Source organism: Neophocaena asiaeorientalis, unplaced genomic scaffold (assembly GCF_003031525.2).
Source record: "Neophocaena asiaeorientalis asiaeorientalis breed wild unplaced genomic scaffold, Neophocaena_asiaeorientalis_V1.1 scaffold487, whole genome shotgun sequence".
Lineage (NCBI taxonomy): Eukaryota > Metazoa > Chordata > Mammalia > Artiodactyla > Phocoenidae > Neophocaena > Neophocaena asiaeorientalis.
In genome coordinates, this window is record NW_020173398.1 from 1,470,814 (window position 1) to 1,480,193 (window position 9,380).

The following is a 9,380-nucleotide window of genomic DNA, read 5'->3' on the forward strand; positions in this document are numbered from 1 at the left end:
ATCAATTGAACAGAACAAAGAGTATGGTAATAGACCCAAACATATATGGTCAATTGCTCAACAAAGTTCAAGGGTTATTAAGTGACAAAGAGGATAGTCTTTTCAGTGAATGGTCCTGGAACAATTGAATAGCTACATGTAAAAGAAATGAAGTTTGATCCACACCTCCCACCATATACCAAAATCAACTCAAAATGGATCATAGATATAAATGAAAATCCTAAAATTACAAAACTTCGAAAGAAAACACATGGTGAATGACCTTGGGTTAGGCAAAGATTTCTTAGATATGAAAAAAGATACAGTCCTTAAAAAACATTGATCGAGACTTCCCTGGCGGTCCAGTGGTAAAGAATCTGCCTTTCAATGCAGGGGACGCTGGTTCAATCCCTGGTCGGGGAACTAAGATCCCACATGCTGCAGGGCAACTAAGCCCACCTGCCACAACTACTGAGCCCGTGTGACTCAGCTAGAGAGCCCACGTGCCACAAACTACAGAGCCCACACGCTCTGGAGCCCGCGCATCACAACTAGAGAGAGAAAACCTATAGGCCACAACTAGAGAAAAGTCTGTGCACCACAAATACAGAGAAGCCCAAGCGCCACAAGGAAAGATCCAGCATGCCACAATGAAGATCCCGTGTGCTGCAAATAAGACCTAATGCAGCCCAAAATTTAAAAATAATAATAAATAAATATTTTAAAAATTGATAAATTAGACTTAACAAAAATTAAGGGGCTTCTCTGGTGGCGCAGTGGTTGAGAGTCCGCCGGCCGATGCAGGGGACACGGGTTCGTGTCCTGGTCCAGGAATATCCCGCGTGCTGCAGAGCGGCTGGGCCCGTGAGCCATGGCCGCTGAGCCTGTGCGTCCGGAGCCTGTGCTCCGCAACGGGAGAGGCCACGACAGTGAGAGGCCCGCGTACCGCAAAAAAAAAAAAGAATGTATGTATGCTTTTGTTTTTTCAAGTTTCAGACATTTATTAATCAGTGTAAATGCCAAAACAATACACCGTGATTTCATGTATGTAGAGGGGAAATATTTCCTGGTTAATTAGAAAATTTTACAGACTTCTGGAACACCTTCATTCTAAGCAGCTTTATAGTCAAACATTTCATTTAGAAGTCTGGACCTTCTTTCTTCAGTTTGCTGTAATCCACATTCATTGAGTAGAACATATATTGATCACTGGGATTCAATTTCTTCTGGGTTCTGGGATATTCCTTCTGTTCCAAATGACTGAGCAATGCCAGATACAAGACATACAGTGCTGCTCCAGTACCTCCGGCTCCAATAAATACAAAGAAAGAAATCAAGCTTGTATGCTTCTTGGCCTAACCAAGGATCTAGTGGGACATATTTGTGGCAAAGGCCTTTGGCCTGAAAGGAGACGAGAACAAATCTGCCAGGCCCCAGACTAAGTAGTCTCTGCCCAAATGTACACTCTTTGTGGGACTTCTCTGGCGGTCCAGTGGTTGAGTCCGCACTTCCACTGCAGGGGGTCCAGGTTCGATCCCTGGTTGGGGAAGTAAGATCCTGCAAGCTGTGGCCAAAAAATAATAATAATAACTTTGACATATACCTACCACATGATCCAGCCATTCTTTAGGTAATTAAATACTGAAGGGAAATAAAAGCATATGTATATGTCTACACAAATACTTACACATGAATGTTAATCACAGTTTTATTTGTAATAGCCAAAAACTGGATTCAACCCAATTGGCATCGACAGACAGATGAGAGGATAAATAATTTGTGATATATCCATACAATGGAATACTATTCAGCAATAAAAAAGAGTAAGCTATTAATATATGAAGCAACATAAATGCATCTAAAAACAATTATTCTGAGTAAAGAAAGCCAGGCAAAAAAATGAATGCATACTATAGGGTTCCATTTGTATAAAATCAAACCAAAAATGCAAATAATCTATAGTGACAGATGACAAATCAGTTGCTGCTTGGAAATGGGGGCTGAGGGGAGTTTGACAGAGGCCCAAGGAAACTTTGGAAGTAACAGATATATTCATAACTTTAATTGTGGTGATAATTTCACGAGTACATACTCACGTCAAAACTTAACAAAATTGCATAGTTTAAGTAAGTGAAATTTGTTGAATGTCAATAACACCTCAAGGATTTTTTTAAATCTAACTGAAAAGTTGAGAATACACACGCTGTAATTAAAATGGGGTTTAAAAAAAAGGGAAAACCCAATAACTTGATTTACCAATCATTCCCTTCTACCTCATTCTATGGGCTTCTAAACAGGTGTACCATCACCTGTTTATCCACAAGCACTAAAGACATCTATGCTAAAGATCGGAAGCAGGTCAGGTAAATCTAGATAAACCCAACAAGTGCCTAGCATGAAGAACTGCAGGCACACGACTGCAGTCACAGTTACACACTCCTTCAAAGAAAGCCAACTTGCATTTTTGCTTCTAGGTTTCTACCTGGCATGCTGTTGTGATTCTTTAAACTCCTTTCCTTAAAACCCTTGCATGGCTGTGTCAGTTAATCCCAAACTATTAGATCATGGTCCTACCCAAACCTAACCAAGCCCCCTTTCCCCATGCAAAGGTCTGCCTTAGACCAGTCTCCAAAACCTTAGTAAATATCCAGGCTCCGCCCTTTGCCCTCTGGCAGGTTACTAAGACTGTCAAGGGAAAGCTCTTCCTTACTGTGCAAGCAATAAACAGAATGTTTCCATGTTAATTCAGGAAGCCAGTATTTAACATTACTGATCGTGTATATTTCCTCTTCTGAGTTAGTTTAGTAATCTTTGCCCATTCATTTTTAATGTCTGTTTTGGCTTTGATTTATAGTTTAAAAACATTTTTGATAGTGGGAACCAGCCGCATAGCACAGGGAGATCAGCTCGGTGCTTTGTGACCACCTGGATGGGTGGGATAGGGAGGGTGGGAAGGAGGGAGACGCAAGAGGGAGGGGATATGGGAACATACGTATATGTATAACTGATTCACTTTGTTATAAAGCAGAAACCAAAAAAAAAAAAAAAAAAATCATTTTGAGCTATTCTTTGCTCTATACGATATCAATATTTTCTCTTTCCTTTTAATTTTTGGTATTTTTTGTTACACAGAAAACTTAAGTTTTCAATTGTTTAAGGTTATTATACATTCCTTAAAAAAAAAACAAAAAACAGCTTCTGGTGCCATACCGCCTGGGTTCAAATCTCTACTGCTTAACTATCTGAAGACCCTTGTTTTGTCACTTGAGTCTCTGGGAACCTGGTTTCCTCATCTGTCTCCCCACAGGAATGTAAGCTCCACAAAGGAGGCATTTTTGACTGTTTTGTTAACTGCTGTAGCCCCAGCTCTGGGAACAGTGCCTGATACATAGTGCTCAGTAAATATTTATTAAATGAATGAATCTACAAAGCCAGAACAATAATCTTATTTACCTCATAAGGTTGTTATAAGAATGAACTAATCCTTGTAAATTTTAGTCTAGAACAATGCCTGGCACACAGTAAGAGCACAAGAAATGTTAGCTCCCCCAACCCCCAATCCCAGAATCCTGCCTCTTTGTGAAGTCTTACCTGAATACCCCTCCCCCACCTTCCCTTCTCCCTTTTCCACTCCCACCAGATTTGCCCACTGTCCCCCCACCTTAGCAACACCTGCTTGCCACTTGGAATTCTTAACCTATGGGCAGCTGTAAGCCCCTCTGAGAATCCAAGGAGAGCTATGAACACTCTCCCCAGAAAAACGCACCTGTGCACATACACACCTGTACAATTTCAAGGAGCTCATTGGACCCTGACACTAAACCGCCTTTTTAGATTCCTGAATTAAGTAGACCTTAATGTCGAAACTCCTTATTGCTTTGTAGCAGTAAACCTCAACAGGTCCCAGGAAATTTCTCAGAGCAGATCTTAGCTGCAAGGATCAAAGTCCAAACTGGGTGTCAAGATCTGAGCTCCGAGTAGCAAATTTCTCTCTCCCTTTGAGGAAAGGACGACGATTGTTCCTTCCTGACTGCCCCTTCAGAGCTGACCCTTCACCCTGATCTGACAGGGAAGGGCGCTGTGGAGGACGAGGGCTGGAGGAAGGGGGCTCTAAATGGAAACAGGAGGCCCCAGTAGATTCTAAGACCATCCGTAAACTTCGGCAACCCCGTTTATTTATTTCAGTCTCCCAGTTGGTAATTAATAAACCCTTACACCATAATGACCTGAGTTCCTGTCTTCTGCAGCAGGATAGAGGGGGTAAAATGGGAAACTGTCCCACTGCCTTCTCAGGAAAAGAGGAAGACTGGCCAGTATGCAGGTGAAGAGCCCTGGCCCTGGCGACTAGCCGAGCGACTTCCTGTTAAGTTCTGTAACCTTCCTAAGCCTGTGTTTTGTGCTAAGAACAGGAACAGCAGCATGAACCTCATACTTTTGTTGTGAGGTAACTAAATCGACTACACACTGTTTTGCACCTGGAAGCACCCAATAATTATTAGCTGTTATTTATTACTATGAAATAGCAACTCGAAAGAAGGGCGTTGCCTGCTTACCAACGCGGTGGGCCTGGAGTCGGCCCAGGGGAAGGAGGGCAGCGTGTAGGGAGCTGGCCTGGGGCTGAGCCTGTGCCACTGCCCGGCCTCCCCACCAGCCACAGGCCCGTCAGCTTCTGTACTGTTGCCCTCCTTCTAGCTACATGGCCCCTTGCCTTTTCTCTGTCCTGGAACTCCCCAGACAGAGATGGGCAGATCCTCAAGGGGTTCACCACCTTCCCCTCCCTCTAGCCGCGGTGTAAGACTCCCTCATCTACGGATGTTTCTGTCACAGAGTCAGAAATTATTGGACTCAGAGAACCTGAAAGATGGGTCCAGCCCTTTCTTACTTTATTCTGATTAGAAACAGTCCAGAGGTGATGTGATTTGCCCAAAGTCGGCAACTTCCTGGAATTAGAAACCAATCGGAAGACTTCCATGTGGGTGTTCTTTCCGCTATTATCAGGTTACCTCCGAGCCTTAGGATCTGCTTTTGAAAAGGAATGAAGAGGTCGTCTAGGGAGAGCCACTGAAGGAAAAAATATTCGGATTTGGTAACCGCTTATGGCAGGGGATGAGAGAGTGGGGGGTGATAGAGTGTGTAACCTGCTTCCCCTCAGAAAGCATAATGTGAACGATCTTAGACTTGTTTTACGAGATTATGAATTTCAGTGAGTGCATCTTCCGGCGGGGGCGGCTAGGAACTTTCCTGTTTTGTTTACCCAGGCAAGTGCCTAATGCAAAGTAGGTACCGAATAAACATTTGCCACCTGGACGACCGCATGGCTGGATGCGCCCCATCCACCATAGAGATGCAGGAGGATTTGTGGAAATAGCCCCACCTGGGAGGCACGTAAGTCCTTTCCGGTTTTTCTCAATTATGGCTTTGCCATGCATATTCTTTGTTCCTAAATCCTTGACTGCATCTCTTGATTATTTCCTTAGGATACTTTCCTAAAAGTGGGATTACTGTGAAGGGTACGCCCACATTTAAGGCTCTCGATTCTGAACCCCTCCAGCGGTGCAAGAATGAGTCAGCTTCCCAGCACGCTGGCTCAAACTGCATTTTTTTGCCATCTTGATAGAACAAAAATAATATTTTATTTGCATTTCTTTGTGGACTGATAAGTTTGAGATTCAGCTAATTTTAAAGGAACATTCTCAGGAGCCCAGAGAAATCCTGTGTGGGGTAGGAGACCAGTGAAATTAGGCGCATTCCACCCAGTGAGGGGAAACCTAAGGGCACCTATTGTTTGGAGCAATTTGTCCTGAAGATGTAAACATCTGAGCCTTTATAGAGAGGCTTCCCGTGAACCAGGGAGGGAGAGCTGTGATTTACTAGCCTCCCTCTGTTTGTTACTTTCATTTCCTGATGAGGAGTTAATGGTATAAAACAAATGAAAAACCAGTATAAGGTTTTTCATGAAGGACAGCAAGAGAAAGTAGAAATGGGAAAACTATCTCGACTTAAAGTCCTGGAGAAAGGGGAGGGGTGAGCGGTGAACTTTGAAACATATTTCCAGAGGAAGGGAGGTAAGTCCCTGGGGGTCCGCTGCCAGCCTGGAGGGGCCCGAGGGGGACTCTGGAGACTTTGTATGTGACACACTACTGTTTGGTTGTGGAGCTTACAAGGCCAGGGGTCCCCGAGGACCCGGAAAGGGCTTTTAAAGGACTTTTGAGGCTCCCAGGTAAACTGCCAAGGGGCAAAGTAAGGCAGTAAGGAAGTGGAGGCCGCGGTGCAGCCCAGGCTGCTCCAGGAGTGCGGAGAAGAGAGCTTCGGGCTTTTCCCAGAGAAGAGGCAACTGTGAGCTGGGGGGCTTTTCTTGGTTTATGAAACAATGAGGACTTCCCACTCAGTCAGAGCCAGGAACTGGTCCCCAACTCTTCAGGTATCCCCTGGGTTCTTTTACAAAGCACACCAAGGAGGATAACTATTTTAGAAATGTTTACAGACAGTTTTATTTACTAACCTAGCTCTCATTTACTCTCAACTAAATTTATAGTCCTAATTGCCGTCATTAGCATTTTCTTGATAATAAACATACAAGATGTGTTTTTTAGTTGTTGTTTTTTAACTTCGTGGGGGAGTTCATTTTGTTGATTGCTTTAAATTTCCTATTAAAGCCTTAAATTTAACAATCAGCCTCTCACAGCTCAGCAAACTGAGTTTTTCTGTCACTTTAATTCTTCAGAAAGGGCTTAAGCCAAATAAGAACCAGTAGTTCTTAGAGGTTTAAGTGATTTCAAAGCCTGTCACACTTCAAAAATCACTTAGCTGCTTTTAAAAAAATTTCAGTTGCCCCTGCCTCACTTTTGGGAGACTAATTTTATAGGGTTGGGACATACCCTGGAACTGGTATTTTTGAAAAGCCTCCTGGGTGATTTTTTTTCAAGTTGCCGCTACAAAGAGCAACTTTGGGGAACTGATGTCTAAATGCTTATCTATTTTGTTTGTCTTTTAATGGAATTTGGAAATGGCAGCTTTAACTTCTAAAATATTAAATAATACTTTGCATTTCTGGAAAACATTCCTTTTCACCTCTCTCCCCACCTGCTCCAGGCTTCAGCTCACTGGGCTCTGCAGTCCTTACTTGACACTCTTACTACCCCGTGTTCTCTCTGGTTCCCGTGACTCCTGGTTTTCCTCCCTGGCAGCATATTTTGGGCTTTCTTTCGTGCATGACAATTGGCCTCTCTTCTTGTACTGTCTTTCAAAGCACTGTTGCTGCTCAGGGTGTCCTGGAAGCTCTGGTGGCCCTACTATCCACTCTCACGATCGGCGCCTGGGTGCTTACTGTTCTCTAATCTGCATCTCTCACTATTTCTGTGGGAATCTCTGCAGATGCCCTCATTTCAACTGCCTACAGAGCATCTACTCTCGGATGTCCCACGAAGCACCTCAGACCCACTATTTCTCAAATATTGAGTTCCTAGCCATGTTTGTCCTCTGTGTTTCATATCTCAGAGAAAGGCTCTCCCAAGTTATTCAAGCCAGAAGTTTGGGGATACCAGAAACTCTGCTGAACTTGTGTTCTAGAAGGTGGCGACCGTCAGTCCAACTCCTTCGTATCTCTAGACTCCTTCAGTCACTACCTTAGTTCAAATCCCCCAATGGCCTTCCTCTTTCTCTCTTACTCCAATCCGTTCTCCCCACAGCACAGTCATCTTTCTAAGGTCAGATCTTAACTTTTAGCCTCCAGCTTGAAGCTCTCCATCCCTCCAGGGTAAAGTCCACCTTCACAAATCTGGGTTAAAAAGGTCTTACGCCCTCTGGGCCCTACTGGTCTCTCTAGCACACGTCTCCACCCACGGGAGCCGCTCTCTGCACAGCCACAGAGTTACAGCCGCAGCCCAACCCGCCAGACACTCCCTCCCCCCACCCCTTTAAGATGGCCCCGCTGATCCCCGCCTCCTGGGGATCACGCCCTTGAGTGTGTTTCCTGATGTGATTCTGGAGAACAGAGAGAGTATGGCAGGAGTGACGTCAGCTCCGCAAAGACTGTGGCTCCTTTCTGGGGGCCCTCCCCCCACTCACCTGCCCTGCAGGAAGCCAGCTCCCCTGTTGTGAACGCCCGGGGATGGGGCCACGTGACCAGGAACAGAGGGGAGGCCTCCAGCCAGCAGCCTGTGAGGAACTGACTCCTGTCAGCAACCGCAGGAGCGAGCTCGGAACCAGGTCCTCCACCAGAGTTGAGCGTTCAGATGGGAGCGCAGCCTCGGCTAGTGGCAAAACTGCCACCCCATAAAAGCCCTTCAGCCTGGAGGCGCCCAGCTAAGCCACACCTTGATTTCTGACCCAAAGAAACTGTGAGATAATCACCGTCTGTTGGTTTAAGCAGCTCCACCTTTTTGTTAATTTGTTACGCAGAAATAGATAACCAGTACCATCTCTGGACCCCTGCCCCTCCTCCACACCAACTTCAGGGTCCTCCTGACTTCCGATTTCCACCAGTCATGCTCAGTGCTTAGCCCTTCGTAGTAGAATTAGGGATTTGTCCAGATCTCTGTCTCCAGACTGCAGGCTCTTTGGGGAAAAGAAAGAAAAAGCCCAGGGACTTCCCTGGTGGCGCAGTGGTTAAGAATCCCCCTGCCACAGGGGACCCGGGTTCGATCCCTGGTCCAGGAAGATCCCACATGCCGCAGAGCAACTAAGCCCGTGCGCCACAACTACTGAGCCTGCAGATCTGGAGCCCGTGCTCCACAACAAGAGAAGCCACTGCAATGAGAAGCCAGCGCACCACAACGAAGAGTAGCCCCCGCTCACCGCAACTAGAGAAAGTCCGCGCGCAGTAATGAAGACCCAACGCAGCCAAAAATAAATAAATTTATTAAAAAAAAAAAAAAAGAAAGAAAAAGTCCCTTTCACCTTCTCAAGACTGAATCCCGCCCTGCTCTGGCCACACCTTTGAACACCTACAGTATGGCAGCAATCGCCCCCAAGCAGAGCTGCAGCTCCAAGAAGCTCAGGAAGCCAGAGCCAAGCCTGCCGCCCCCGCCACACCCCGCGCTGACCCGGGCGCACACACCCGGCCGCTGTGGGTGCACTGCCCTCTCCTCGCGGGGAGAGTGGAGTCACTCCTTGCTTCTTCACACACACCCTCAGGCTACACTTTTCCGGGGTTTCTGAATGGCAGGTGGGGGCGGGGAGAGCCGCCCAGTTCCTCCAGCCAACCCAACTGTCACACTGTTTGTTCCAGCACGTCGTGGGGAGTCCCTGCAAAAAGCGAAACAAAACAAAACGAAACAAAAAACCCACTAGCCCAAAGTACTCCTGCTGCTTTCATTTTCTGGTGATCCAACCCACGGGTCACTCACTATCTCAGACCTAACCCTGAGCTCTCAATACGGTTCCTCGAGCCCAGCACCCGC

General features: G+C 46.0%; 1 pseudogene; it reads right to left on the reverse strand.

Annotated features, from left to right (window-relative positions):
* Window positions 1-983: 983 nt before the first annotated feature.
* LOC112401067 (cytochrome c oxidase subunit NDUFA4 pseudogene) lies at window positions 984-1,485 on the reverse strand (annotated as a pseudogene).
* Between the last annotated feature and the right edge of the window lie 7,895 nt (window positions 1,486-9,380).